This window comes from Lithobates pipiens, unplaced genomic scaffold (genome assembly GCF_037356315.1).
Source record: "Lithobates pipiens isolate NorthernLeopardFrog02 unplaced genomic scaffold, aLitPip1_a1.2 Scaffold_30, whole genome shotgun sequence".
In the NCBI taxonomy this organism is placed as follows: domain Eukaryota; kingdom Metazoa; phylum Chordata; class Amphibia; order Anura; family Ranidae; genus Lithobates; species Lithobates pipiens.
This window is the reverse complement of record NW_027507791.1, coordinates 43,674,441-43,688,243: the sequence shown is the minus strand read 5'-3', so window position 1 is coordinate 43,688,243 and position 13,803 is coordinate 43,674,441.

Sequence of the window (13,803 nt, the reverse complement as noted above, 5' to 3'; positions counted from 1 at the left end):
GTATGATCGGTTCCAGCACCCATCGCCAGCGTCTGATTTACATGGTGCAGGAATACCTAGGGGCAAGGTCAGACTTGGACACCTTTCCCACTGAAAATCCTCTGGCTTACTGGGTCTTGAGGATGGATCACTGGCCAGAGCTTGCACAGTATGCAATTGAGCTACTGGCCTGTCCTGCATCCAGCGTTCTTTCGGAACGCACCTTCAGTGCTGCTGGTGGCTTTGTTAGCAATCACAGGGTGCGCCTGTCCACCGAATCAGTTGATCGACTGACCTTCATCAAGATGAATCAGTCTTGGATCACCCACAGCTACCAAGCACCTGAAGCTGATGTAACAGAATAATTTTTTTTGAAATATCACATCCCTTCAAGACTGCCTATGCTGATGCTGAGTGACTGTCCTGTTATGTTGATTGTCTATCCTCTTCCTCCTCCGCTGATATGTTGGAAGAACATTTCTGGTTCTGGTTGATGCCATCAGCCCAATTTTTCTGCCCCTGTTTAACAGGGGCGTTTAAGTACAATTTTTGATGCAATGCTTTGCAGCAGGGCGAATTCCTGCAATAAAACTAGAGTATATGGCAGAGGTTGCAGTGTGGTGGCACCAGCACCAGTGCCTTAGGCCCAATTTTTCTGCTCCTGTTTAACAGGGGCGTTTAATTACAATTTTTGATGCAATGCTTTGCAGCAGGGCTAATTCCTGCAATAAAACTAGAGTATATGGCAGAGGTTGCAGTGTGGTGGCACCAGCACCAGTGCCTAAGGCCCAATTTTTCTGCCCCTGTTTAACAGGGACATGTAATTACAATTCTTGATATAATATTTCACAGGAGGGCCCCTTCCTGTGCCCACCCAGAGTAACGGTGAGGACTTATAGTGTTGTGGCACCAGCACCACAACCACCAAAGGTCAATTTTTCTACCACTGTTCAACAATGGCATGTAATTACAATTCTTGATATAATCGTTCACAGCAGGGCGCTCCAGCGCCCACCAAGAGTCACTCTGAGGGCTTACAATGTTGTGGCAAAACCAACACCTTGTTCCGCCATTTCTGCAGAGCATATAGGGCAGGCCCCTACTTTCAAACATCCAATTTACAAACATCTCCTACTTGCAAACGGAAGGAGACAGCAGCAAGTGAGATGAAAAAAGATGGACGACAAAACAAATTATACAGGGGTGATAACCCTTCCCTATGTTTTCCAAAAAGCTTAAAAATAGTTTTTTTGACTGGAGCTACACTTTAAAAATGTACCAGTTGAAAATTACAAACAGATTCAACTTAACACAACAAACCTACACAGTCCCTGTCTTGTTTGCACCGCCTGTATACTGCTGTTCTGAGTATATAGGGCCTGGGGGCCACACGCATTTCCTTTTTTTAATATGGGTACGGGGTTCCCCTTAGTATGCATACAAGACCTAAAGGGGCTGGTAATGGGCAGGGAGGGCTACCCATGCCATGTTTCTCAATGATTTTCAACCATATTGCAGGAACCAGATATAACATTAAATCCGCAAGCAGTTTTAAATGGTGTTATTTCCGTTTAATGTCATTTTGTGCAGGGACTGTTCGAAACACGGGAAACACGTGGCACTTCACAGGCATACTACAGACACCCCCCAGGCACCATATTTAAAAGAATATTTCACTTTTCTTTTTCACTTTAATCGTCATTAAAATCAGTGCTCCCGCCAAACGGCCATTTTTAAAAACATTTTAGGCATTGACCCATGTCCCCTGGGGCAGGAGCCAGGTCCCCAAACCTTTTTAGGACAGTATTTTGCATATTAGCCATTAAAATTAGCACTTTTCATTTCGAACGTTCGAGTCCCATAGACTTCAATGGGGTTCTAAAGTTCGTTCGAATTTTGGGTCCGTTCGAAAGTTCTGGTGCGAACCGAACTTGTCGAGTCCTGACTTCAACCTGATAGAATACCTTTGGGATGACACTGCAAGCCAGGCCTTCTCGTCCAACAACAGTGCTTGACATAACAAATGCGCTTCTGGAAGAATAGTCAAACTTTCCCATAGACACCCTCCTAAACCTTGTGGACGGCCTTCCCAGAAGAGTTGAAGCTGTTATAGCTGCAAAGGGTGGGCCAACCCAATATTGAACCCTACGGATTAAGACTGGGATGTCATTAAAGTTCATATGCGTGTAAAGGCAGGCGTCCCAATACTTTTGGTAATATAGTGTAGCTCCAAACCTGATCACTAAAATGTCATCTAATCTTTAACATGTTAATGCTTCGATTTAATCTGCAATTCTTAATTAAGTTCTTATATCAGTGCAGCCTCTCAGGGATATCTATGTGTGCTAATATTCAGTTGTGTTCTCTCCCAGATGCAGCAGTAGAAGGTACAACTTAAGGCAGGCTTCAAGCTCCACCACCAACCACCTGTGCCTAGGCTACAGCCTACAGCAGATCCATCATTGTCCCAAGTACTCAAACTGAAAGTGGAAGCGGCCCCACCCCTGACAAAAATTTTCTTTTTTATTAAACTGTAGAGAAATATACATTACAAACAACACCTTTCACTAGACCAGGGGTCTCTAAATTTCAAAACAAAGGCCCAGCTTACTGTACTTCAGACTTTCGGGGGGCAGACCGTGGCCAATGGGAGAAGAAAATGTCCCAACATCAGCAAGTGTAAACAATTTCCTATTGTTGGTGTCAGTGAGAAAATTAGTGCCCCGTCATTGGTATGAGTGGGAGGAATAGTGTCCCGTCATTGGTATGAGTGGGAGGAATAGTGTCCCATCATTGGTGTCAGTGGGGAGGAATAGTGCCCCATCATTGGTATGAATGGGAGGAATAGTGCCCCATCATTGGTATGAGTTGGAGGAATAGTGCCCCATCATTGGTGTCAGTGGGAGGAATAGTGCCCCATCATCGGTATCAGTGGGAGGAATGGTGTCCCATCATTGGTGTCTGTGGGAGAAATAATGCCCCATTGTTGGTTTCAGTTGGAGGAATAGTGCCCCATCATTGGTGTCAGTGGAAGGAATAATGCCTCACCTTAGGAGTCAGTGGGAGGAATAGTGTTCCATCATTGGTATCAGTTGGAGGAATAGTGCCCCATCTTTAGTATCAGTTGGAGGAATAGTGCCCTATTATTAGTATCAGTGGAGGGAATAGTGCACTATCATTGGTATCAGTGGCAGGAATAGTGTCCCACCATTGGTATCAGTGGGAGGAATAGTGCCCCATCATTGGTATCAGTGGAAGTAATAGGGCCCCATCATCAATATCAGTGGAGGGAATAGTGCCCCATCATTGGTGTCAGTGGGACGAATAGTGTCCCATCATTGGTATCAGTGGAAGGAATAGTGCCCCATCCTTAGTATCAGTGGAGGGAATAGTGTCCCATCATTGGTATCAGTGGCAGGAATAGTGTCCAACCATTGGTATCAGTGGGAGGAATAGTGCCCCATCATTGGTATCAGTGGGAGGAATAGTGTCCCATCATTAATATCAGTGGAGGGAATAGTGCCCCATCGTTGGTGTCAGTGAGAGGAATAGTGCCCCATCATTGGTGTCAGTGGGAGGAATAGCACCCCAGGGGCCAGATAAAGGCAAGCTAAGGACCTCATTCGGCCCTTGGGCCACAGTTTGGAGAACATTGTACTAGGTTTAGATCTGGTGGAAAGCGTTATTTCAAGTTCCGTATGAAATTAAGTTTATTGAATTCGAAAAAGGCCAAAATTTTACCCAAATTTTCTGAGTTACGGCTTACTATTAAGTGACTTTAATTTAAATCATTTAAGTTAATAAAATAATAACTGAGGCTTTTGTTTAGAGAGAAATAAGAACACTGGTGGTGATGCCGCTTCTTTCACGCCCGGTTTCTATCCTCTCCCTGTCGGAGGAGAAACGTCAGCCCCCGTGTTCCTGTCTACACAGAGTCCCCCCAGCAGCATCGCCCACCATTGTTGTAGGCCAGCTTCCTAAAAGTGGCAATGGTGGTTTGGTGGACCATGACTGCGGAATGCGTGTGTCATGGTGGCCACTCGTCGTCTCCACCAGGGGAGCGTGTGACGGGGTGACAATGCAGGCGCATAACTGGGCCAGGTTGTCACCAGATTTTAAAAAAACCTTCATGGTGGGACCACCAGGGGGAGTTAATTGACTTTGATGGCTTCCAAGATCGAGAAAACAAGAGAAGAATTCTGAAAACTTGATACCTACCGGAATGGACCTTGTGCCGAAATCTCATGGTTCCTCTTCAAATTTTGAAACGATAGCAACAAAAAAAGAAAAGGAATGGTCCTCTTTATCTGAAATGAATTAAAGATGACGAGAGTGGGCTATCATAAAAGATACAAGAATACGATTATTGCCCTTGGAGGAAGTGATGGCGGGGAAGATGGCGCAGAGGGGGGGGGGAGGGGAGGATCTGATCCCCACCTGTTGCTTGATGATTCTCCGACTTGGATGCTTAGTACCCTGACAATCGGAATTACACACAATGAGATCACTCCGAGAATTCTGGGACATTTTCATAGCAGAGAATGATCTCATCTGACCTTTTATACGATGTGTCATGGAGAATCACCATACGTTTTGTTACGAAGGTTACGCCAATCAAGGCAAAGAAAAGCAATAGAAAGGCGCACTGCAGATCTGAGAAAAAGAAGAAAATAACGAAAGCCTAGGTTCACACTAATGCGGAGCGGGAAACCCCTCGGTCGGCGCACATTTGACGCACCGCGCCCAAATACGCACCGCCAATGCGATCTGCAGTGGGGGTCAGTGCAAACTCACCCAAAAAACCCCAACGCGGTGCGTTTGCCCGCAACCCGGACTGCGTGGTACAAAAGTCCCATGTGATCCAGTGCGCTTCCATAATTGGTGCATGCCCGACTTTGGTGCGTTTCGAGCCCATTCGTTTTGGAATCGCACTGCACTAAATTGCAGGTGGGTTGGACAGGAATGCACTGCAATTCACATGCGGTTCATAGGGCAAGATAATAATATTATTAACCTCTTGTATCAGGGGTCAAGTGCTGGGGAAAAAAGTGTGGGAACTCTCACCCAAGATCCACTCCCCCACCAAAAAAAATAAAAATAAAGGTACGCTCATATGCATATATATTTCACAGAAAAAACAGTACATTTATTGTAAAGTGCCAGTTTACAAATACAAAATAAGTTAACTTGTCAAACAGAATAATCAACACAATGGGTGATGATCTTTCCCCCGCAGGGAATTTCTAACACAAATACACCCTGTTCCAAATTCAAATACAGCAAATTAGAAAATATCACACAAACTGGAATAACGTTGCCCTTGCCGTGCAAGATTATCGGCAACGGATCAAAAAACTCACGGATCGGATCATTCCTTGGATCTGAGTCACAGATCGGATCTTTTTTCGGATCAGCAAATAATAATTGAATTTGCAAAAACCTGTGAAAAATGTCACCACCATATAGTCCCCACTGCAATATACATCTCCCCTACTGTAATATCCACGTCATCTCCCCCAATAATATTTTGGCTGAGCATGGATGGGTATGGCTGGGTATTAGCAGAATATGTATTGGCAGGGTAAGTATTGGCAGGGTATTGCAGAATATTGGCAGGATAAGTATTGGCAGGGTATTGCAGAGTATTGGCAGGGTATGGCAGATTATTGCTGGGTATTGCAGATTATTGACAGGGCATTGCAGGGTAAGTATTGCAGAGTCTTGGCAGGGTAAGTATTGCAGAGTAAGTATCGGCAGGGTATGTATTGCAGAGTATTGGCAGGGTATAGCAGAGTATTGGTGGAGTAATGCAGAGTATTGGCGGAGTATTGGTGGAGTAATGCAGAGTATTGGTGGAGTAATGCAGAGTATTGGTGGAGTAATGCAGAGTATTGGCGGAGTATTGGTGGAGTAATGCAGAGTATTGGTGGAGTAATGCAGAGTATTGGCGGAGTAATGCAGAGTATTGGCGGAGTATTGGTGGAGTAATGCAGAGTATTGGTGGAGTAATGCAGAGTATTAGTGGAGTAATGCAGAGTATTGGTAGAGTAATGCAGAGTATTGGTGGAGTAATGCAGAGTATTGGTGGAGTAATGCAGAGTATTGGTGGAGTAATGCAGAGTATTGGCAGAGTAATGCAGAGTATGGGCAGAGTAATGCAGAGTATGGGCAGAGTAATGCAGAGTATTGGCGGAGTAATGCAGAGTATTGGCGGAGTAATGCAGAGTATGGGCGGAGTAATGCAGAGTATTGGCGGAGTAATGCAGAGTATTGGCGGAGTAATGCAGAGTATGGGCGGAGTAATGCAGAGTATTGGCGGAGTAATGCAGAGTATTGGCAGAGTAATGCAGAGTATTGGCAGAGTAATTCAGAGTATTGGCAGAGTAATTCAGAGTATTGGCGGAGGGGTAATGCAGAGTATTGGTGGAGTAATGCAGAGTATTGGTAGAGTAATGCAGAGTATTGGTGGAGTAATGCAGAGTATTGGTGGAGTAATGCAGAGTATTGGCAGAGTAATGCAGAGTATTGGCGGAGTAATGCAGAGTATGGGCAGAGTAATGCAGAGTATGGGCGGAGTAATGCAGAGTATGGGCAGAGTAATGCAGAGTATGGGCGGAGTAATGCAGAGTATGGGCGGAGTAATGCAGAGTATGGGCGGAGTAATGCAGAGTATTGGCGGAGTAATGCAGAGTATTGGCAGAGTAATTCAGAGTATTGGCAGAGTAATTCAGAGTATTGGCGGAGGGGTAATGCAGAGTATTGGTGGAGTAATGCAGAGTATTGGCGGGGTATTGCAGAGTATTGAGTAATGCAGAGTATTGGCAGGGTAATGCAGAGTGCTAGTGACTAACCTGGTTTACTTCTCGCTCGGGAGAGAACTGGGTAGAGGGGAGGGAGGAGACAGTCCGTATGCCAGCGGCGTGTGTCTGCCGCTGGCTGCGCTGGAGGCCGCATGCGCACTGCCCACTGACTCCGTGCGTGCCCACGTGTACGGCCGATGTCATGTGACCGGTTGCTAGACGCGGAGCGGCCCTAGCCTAGCAACCAGTCACTGACTCGGGCGGCAGAGGAGCGGCGGGCTACGCACGAGCGGCGGGCTACTCGGGCTGCTAATGGGAACGGCGTTCCCGTTGTGGAAATAGTACGGGAACGCCGTTCCCATGCGTTCCCGCAGGACTCGAGCCCTGTCTTGTATGCTGTAACACCTAGCCGCCACACTAGGTCGTCTACAGCGGCAAGAGGTTGTGTGTTGACAGCGCGCTCCCAGTGCGCAGACCAATCTGTCACTGGCAGCTCCGGGTCGCAGCTTCTTATCGGGATCCCATGGGATCATGTGACTGTTGTGAGAGCCAATCACAGTGGTCACAAGATACAGAAGCCGCAATGATTCCTGGGAAATAAAAGCCTATCTAGAGCCGCTTCACGCCACAATTTCTGCGTTGCGACTGCATTTCTGCATGTGCATTTTTTATGCATCTTAATCAGGGCTGGTGCAAGGATTTTTGACACCCTAGGCCAGTGATGGCGAACCTTGGCACCCCAGATGTTTTGGAACTACATTTCCCATGATGCTCAGCTACATTGCAGAGTGCAGGAGCATCATGGGAAATGTAGTTCCAAAACATCTGGGGTGCCAAGGTTCGCCATCACTGCCCTAGGCGAAACCTCATTTTAGCTCCACCCCTGACTCCACCCCTTTGCCCTGCCCATATGACAGGAGGCAGCGCTATACAGGAAGCATCTGCTCTGCTTTCTCTATCGCTGGCTCCAGTGCTGCACTGCACCTACACTACCGGTTGGATGGAGCAGCTGCTTGAGACTGGGTTAGTTACATGCTGCAGCCTGCAGAGCATGCAGACGCGGAGGGAAACCAGTGGCCAGGCGCCCCTAGACAGCAGTGCGCCCTAGGCGGTTTCCTAGTTTGCCTAGTGGTAGCACCGGCCCTGATCTTAATGCGTTCTGGGGAATTTTTTATGCATATTTGATCCTTTATCTCAATTTACAATATGTGCATACTGGTGTGTTTTTCCCCCTTTTTTTGTTTTTTCTGTTTATCTCAGTTCAGGATACATGCATTCCTGTGCGTTTTTTGATGCATTTTGCCACGTATCAGACGTGCTCCATACAGAAAAATGCAGCATGTTCTACTTTTGTTGACTGCATTGGATCGCACTGTACTGGTGTGAACTAAGGCCATTGGAATCCATGGTAAATACTGTCCATGCGTTTTTGATGCAGAATAATCCCTTCCTAACCATGCCATAGCCGAAAGATGGCTAAAGCGTGGCTCTGTTGATTTGGGAGGGCGTTCATGGACATCCTTCCAATACCACCCTCCTTGAGCGCCCCCTGGGGTGCCCATCATTGCTGCCTATCAGTGCCTCTTATCAGTGCCCATCAGTGCCCCCTATCAGTGCCCATCAATGCTGCCTCATCATTGCTCATCAGTGCCCCATATTAGTGCCCATCAGTGCTGCCTCATCAGTGTCCATCAGTGCCACCTATCAGTGGCCATCGGTGCCCCTATCAGTGGCCCTCAGTGCCGCCTATCAGTGCCCCCTATCAGTGCCCATCAATGCTGCCTATCAATGCCCATCAGTGCTGCCTTATCAATGCTAGCCAGTGCTGCCTATCAGTGCCCATCAGTGCCGTCTATTAGTGACCCCTATCAGTGCCCATCAGTGCCACCTATCAGTGCCCATCAATGCCCCCTATTAGTGCCCCAATCAGTGTCAATCAGTGCCCAACAGTGCCACCTTATCAGTGCTCATCAGTGCCCCTATTAGTGACCATCAGTGCCCCCATCAGTGCCAATCAGTGCCCCCTAAACAGCGCACATGAAGATAAAAGGAGAAAAATTACTTATTTGCAAAATTTTATAACAGAAACTAATGCCGCGTACACACGACCAGACTTTTCAACATCAAAAGTCCGACGGAACAATTCCGGCAGACCATTCGATCGTGTGTGGGCTGCAGCGGACTTTTGATTTGCAAAAGTCTGACAGACTTTAGAAATGGAACATGTTTCAAATTTTTCCGCCAGAACTCTGCCGGACCCAGTTCCTACCGAGAAATCCGCTCGTGTGTGTGCTAGTCCGACGGACAAAAACTGACGCGAGGGCAGCTATTGGCTACTGGCTATGAACTTCCTTATTCTAGTCCGGTCGTACGTCATCACGTTCAAATCCGTCGGACTTTGGTGTGATTGTGTGTGGCCAAGTCCGTTCATTCGGAGAGTCCGTCAGAACTCTGTCAGAACTCCGTCAGAACTCCGTCGAAAGTCTGTCGGACCTAAGTCCGGTCGTGTGTACGCGGCATAAGAAAAAAAGTTAGTTTTTTTTCAAAATGTAAAAATGAAAAAATAAAAAACCCTGCAGTGATTAAATACCACCAAAAGAAAGCTCTATCTGTCACAAAAAAAATGAATGACTTTCATACGGGTGCAGTGCTGCATGACGGCGCAATTGTCATTCAAAATGTGACAGCGCTGAAAGCTGAAAATTGGCCTGGCAGGAAGGGGGTAAAAGTGCTTGGTATTGAAGTGGTTAAAAACCCATCGGACTGCATTTGATGTGAATCAGCCCTTGACGTGCAACTAAAATTTATAAGGTTTGAAACAAGCTCTTATGTTCTTTATTGCAGAAGAGACATGCAAAAAAAAAAAAATTTATAAACTTACTGTACCGGCCTGTTTGCAACCCTCTGCAGAATGTATCCAGAGCTGCACATGCGCAACCCTATTTATGTTTCCGGCACAGTACCAGCGAATGACCCCCGTTCATGCACAGGAACGACGTCATCCAGCACAGGAGCGACGTCATCCAGCACAGGAGCGATGTCATCCTGCACAGGAGCGACGTCATCCCACACAGGAGCGACGTCATCCAGCACAGGAGCGACGTCATCCCGCACTGGAGCGACGTCATCCCGCACAGGAGCGATGTCATCCTGCACAGGAGCGACGTCATCCCGCACAGGAGCGACGTCATCCTGCACTGGAGCGACGTCATCCCGCACAGGAGCGACGTCATCCCGCACAGGAGCAAAGTCATCCCACACAGGAGCAACATCATCCAGCACAGGAACAACGTCATCCCGCACAGAAGCGACGTCATCCCACACAGGAGCAACATCATCCAGCACAGGAGCGACGTCATTCCGCACAGAAGCGACGTCATCCCACACAGGAGCAACATCATCCAGCAAAGGAACAACGTCATCCCGCACAGGAGCGACGTCATCCCACACTGGAGCGACGTCATCCAACACAAGGGAGACTTCATCCTGCACAGGAGAGACGTCATCCCGCACAGGAGACACGTCATCCCGCACAGGAGACACGTCATCTCGCACAGGAGACACGTCATCTCGCACAGGAGACACGTCATCCCGCACAGGAGACACGTCATCTCGCACAGGAGACACGTCATCCCGCACTGGAGCGACGTCAACACGTACAGGAGAGATGCCATCCCACACAGGAGCAATGTTATCCTGCATTGGAGTGACATCATCCCACACAGGAAAGACTTCATCCCGTACAGGAGAAATGTCACCCCGCACAGGAGCGACATCATTCCGTACAGGAGAGACGTCATCCCACACAGGAAAGACGTCATCCCGCACGTGAGTGAAGTCATCCCGAGCAGGAGCGTCGTCATCCCGAGCAGGAGAGACGTCATCCCGAGCAGGAGAGATGTCATCCCGAGCAGGAGAGATGTCATCCTGCACAGGAGTGATGTCACACCATACCGGCAAATAAAGATGGCCAAAGACTGGCAAGAAGCTGGCTATAGGATGCTGCCACCACTGTGACCTCACAGGCATCAGACCATTTGAGCATAGGCATGTATTCTTGCCTTTAGCTGCACTTTCATGGGCCTTCTCAACCAGCCAGCCTCTACGGCATATCCAACCTATCCAACCTAACCCTGGAAGCTTACTGGCAGAAGACGAGTGCAGAGTGATGAACTCATCAATGCACTGACCAATGAGCAGCAAGCAGGGAAGGGGGGCAGGTCAGTGACCAAGCTGTGTTGCCTAACTGCAGTGCCAAAAGAGTGAGGTCGGGGTCCCGACTGCAGCGGTTGAACCACATTGCCAGTCCTCCTATAGAGAAGTATCCTCACATCCACACTGCCAATCTCATCCGGGTATTTCTCCATCTGCCAGAAATTCAGCTTTACGATCTCGCGGTGAATCCGACCTCAACCGAAAGGAATGGCAGATGAGAGGTGACCGTGTCCAATCCCCCATCTCACCCACATCATTCCCAGGCTCACACATTACCCGGGCGGCCAAAAAAATAGCAGAAGGACTTAGTCAGTGCCGTCTGTAAATACCGTCTACCGCGGCGAAACAGATTTACCAGACGGAGATTGTGATCCGGCCGCAGCGTTGGGACGGTATACTGCAGATTATGGAGTCATGGCTCCAGTCACACCTGTGCGATTTGGACATCAAAGTCGCATGACAAGTTGCACCCCATGGTTTCAAATGAGTATCGACCATATCTATGCGACTTAAAGTTGCAGCGACTTCAAAGTAGTTCATGCACGGCTCTGGTCAGACTTCAGGGCCAAAGACTTCAATGTAAATTAATAATTGACGGAAATAAAAAAAAAATTTATGAATGAAGGAAATGGAAGAATGAAGGAAGGAAAAAAGGAAGGAAATAAAAAAAGAATGAATAAGGGAATTAATAAAAAAGAAATTAAAGAATAAATAAAAAAATTAAATTAAAGAAAGAATAATTAAAGTAAAAATGTAATCAATAAAAAAAAAATAGTTAGGGAAATTTAAAAAAATAATAATGGAAGAGAAGGAAGGAAGGAAGGAAATTAAAAAATATAATGAATAAAAAATAAAATTAAAGAATGAATAATTAAAGGGAAAAATTAAAGAATAAATTAAATGAAAGGATGAATAAAAAAAAAAATACTTAAGGAAATGAAAGAATTAATAATGGAAGGGAAGGAAGGAAGAAAATGAAAAAAAGAATGAATAATTAAAAGGAAGAATTAAAGAATAAATGAAATGAAAGGATGAATAAATAAAAAAACAACAGCGACTTGAAAGTAGCTCATGCACGACTTTGGTCAGACTTTCATGCGACTTCAGGGCCATAGACTTCAATGTAAATTAATAATTGATGGAAAGAAAAGAAATTAATGTATGAAGGAAATGCAAGAAGGAAGGAAGGAAAGAAGGAAGGAAATAAATAAAAAATCAATAAGGGAACCGATAAAAAATAAAATTAAAGAATGAATAATTAAAGGGGAAAAATAAAGAATAAGTGAAATTAAAGGATGAATAAAAAAAATGAGTCGAGGAAATTAAAGATTTAATAATGGAATAATAACAGAATAGAAGGAAGGAAAATAGGAAGGAATAAAGGAAGGAAGAAAAAAAATGGAATAAGGGAAAGAATAAAAAAGAAAATGAAAGAATGAATAATTAAAGGGAAAAATTAAAGAATAAATTAAATGAAAGGGTGAATAAAAAAAAAAATAGTGAAGGAAATTAAAGAATTAATAATGGAAGGGAAGGAAGGAAAGAATGAAGGATGGAAGGAAGGAAGGAAATGAAAAAAGAATGAATAAGGGAATGAATAAAAAATAAAATGAAAGAATAAATAAAGGGAAAAAAATAAAGTATAAATGAAATTAAAGAAATAATAATGGAAGGAAAGGAAGGAAGATAGGAAGGAATAAAGGAATGAATGAAATAAAAAATGAATAAGGGAATGAATAAAAAATGAATAATTAAAGGGAAAAATTAAAGAATAAATTACAGTATCTCACAAAAGTGAGTACACCCCTCAGATTTTTGTGAATATTTTCTTCTATCTTTTCATGTGACACCACTGAAGAAATGACACTTGTCTACAATGTAAAGTAGTGAGTGTACAGCTTGTATAACAGTGTAAATTTCCTGTCCCCTCAAAATAACTCAACACACAGCTATTAATGTCTAACAAAAGTGAGTACAAGAAAAAAATTGAACAGAAAAATGAATAAAGGAAGGAAGGAGAATAAAGGAATGAAGGAATAAATAACTGATGGAAGGAAGGACATGAAAGAATCAAAAAAGGAATAAATGAAGGAAATGAAAAAAAACTAATGAATAAAGGAATGAATGGAAACAATAATGGGGCAAAATGAAAGAAGGAATAAAATGAAATGAAAGGATGAATAAAAAAAGTCCTTCAAGGAATGAAGGAAGGAATACAAAATGAAGGAATGAAGTCAACGTATAATGGGAGAAAAGAAAAAAATCAAATAAATACATAAAATTAAGGAATGGAATGAATGAATAAAGAAATTAAGTCAATAGAAAAAATTAATAAAGGAAATGAAATGAAATGAATGAATAACTGAAAGAAAGAAAGGTAAGGAAAAGGTAAGGAGATAAATAAAAAAATGAAGGAACAAATGAAGGAAGTGAAAGAATGAATTAATGGTGCGAAATTTAGGAAGGAAGGAAGGAAAGAAGGAATTGAAGATAAGAGAATAAAGGGAAAAACGAAAGAATAAATGAATGACTGAATGAAATGAAAGACTAGAGAAAGAAAATGAGTTAAGGAAATGAAAGAATTAATAAGGAAAGGAAGGAAGGAAATTAAAGAATGACTAGCTGAAGGAAATTAAGGAGTGAATGAAGGAATGAATGAAGTAAAAAAAAAGAAAGAATGAATGAATAAAGGAAATGAAAGAAGGGAGGAAATGAAAGAATGAACGAATAAAGGAAATGAAAGAAGGATGAAAATGAAAGAATAAATGAATAAAGGAAATGAAAGAATGAACGAATAAAGGAAATGAAA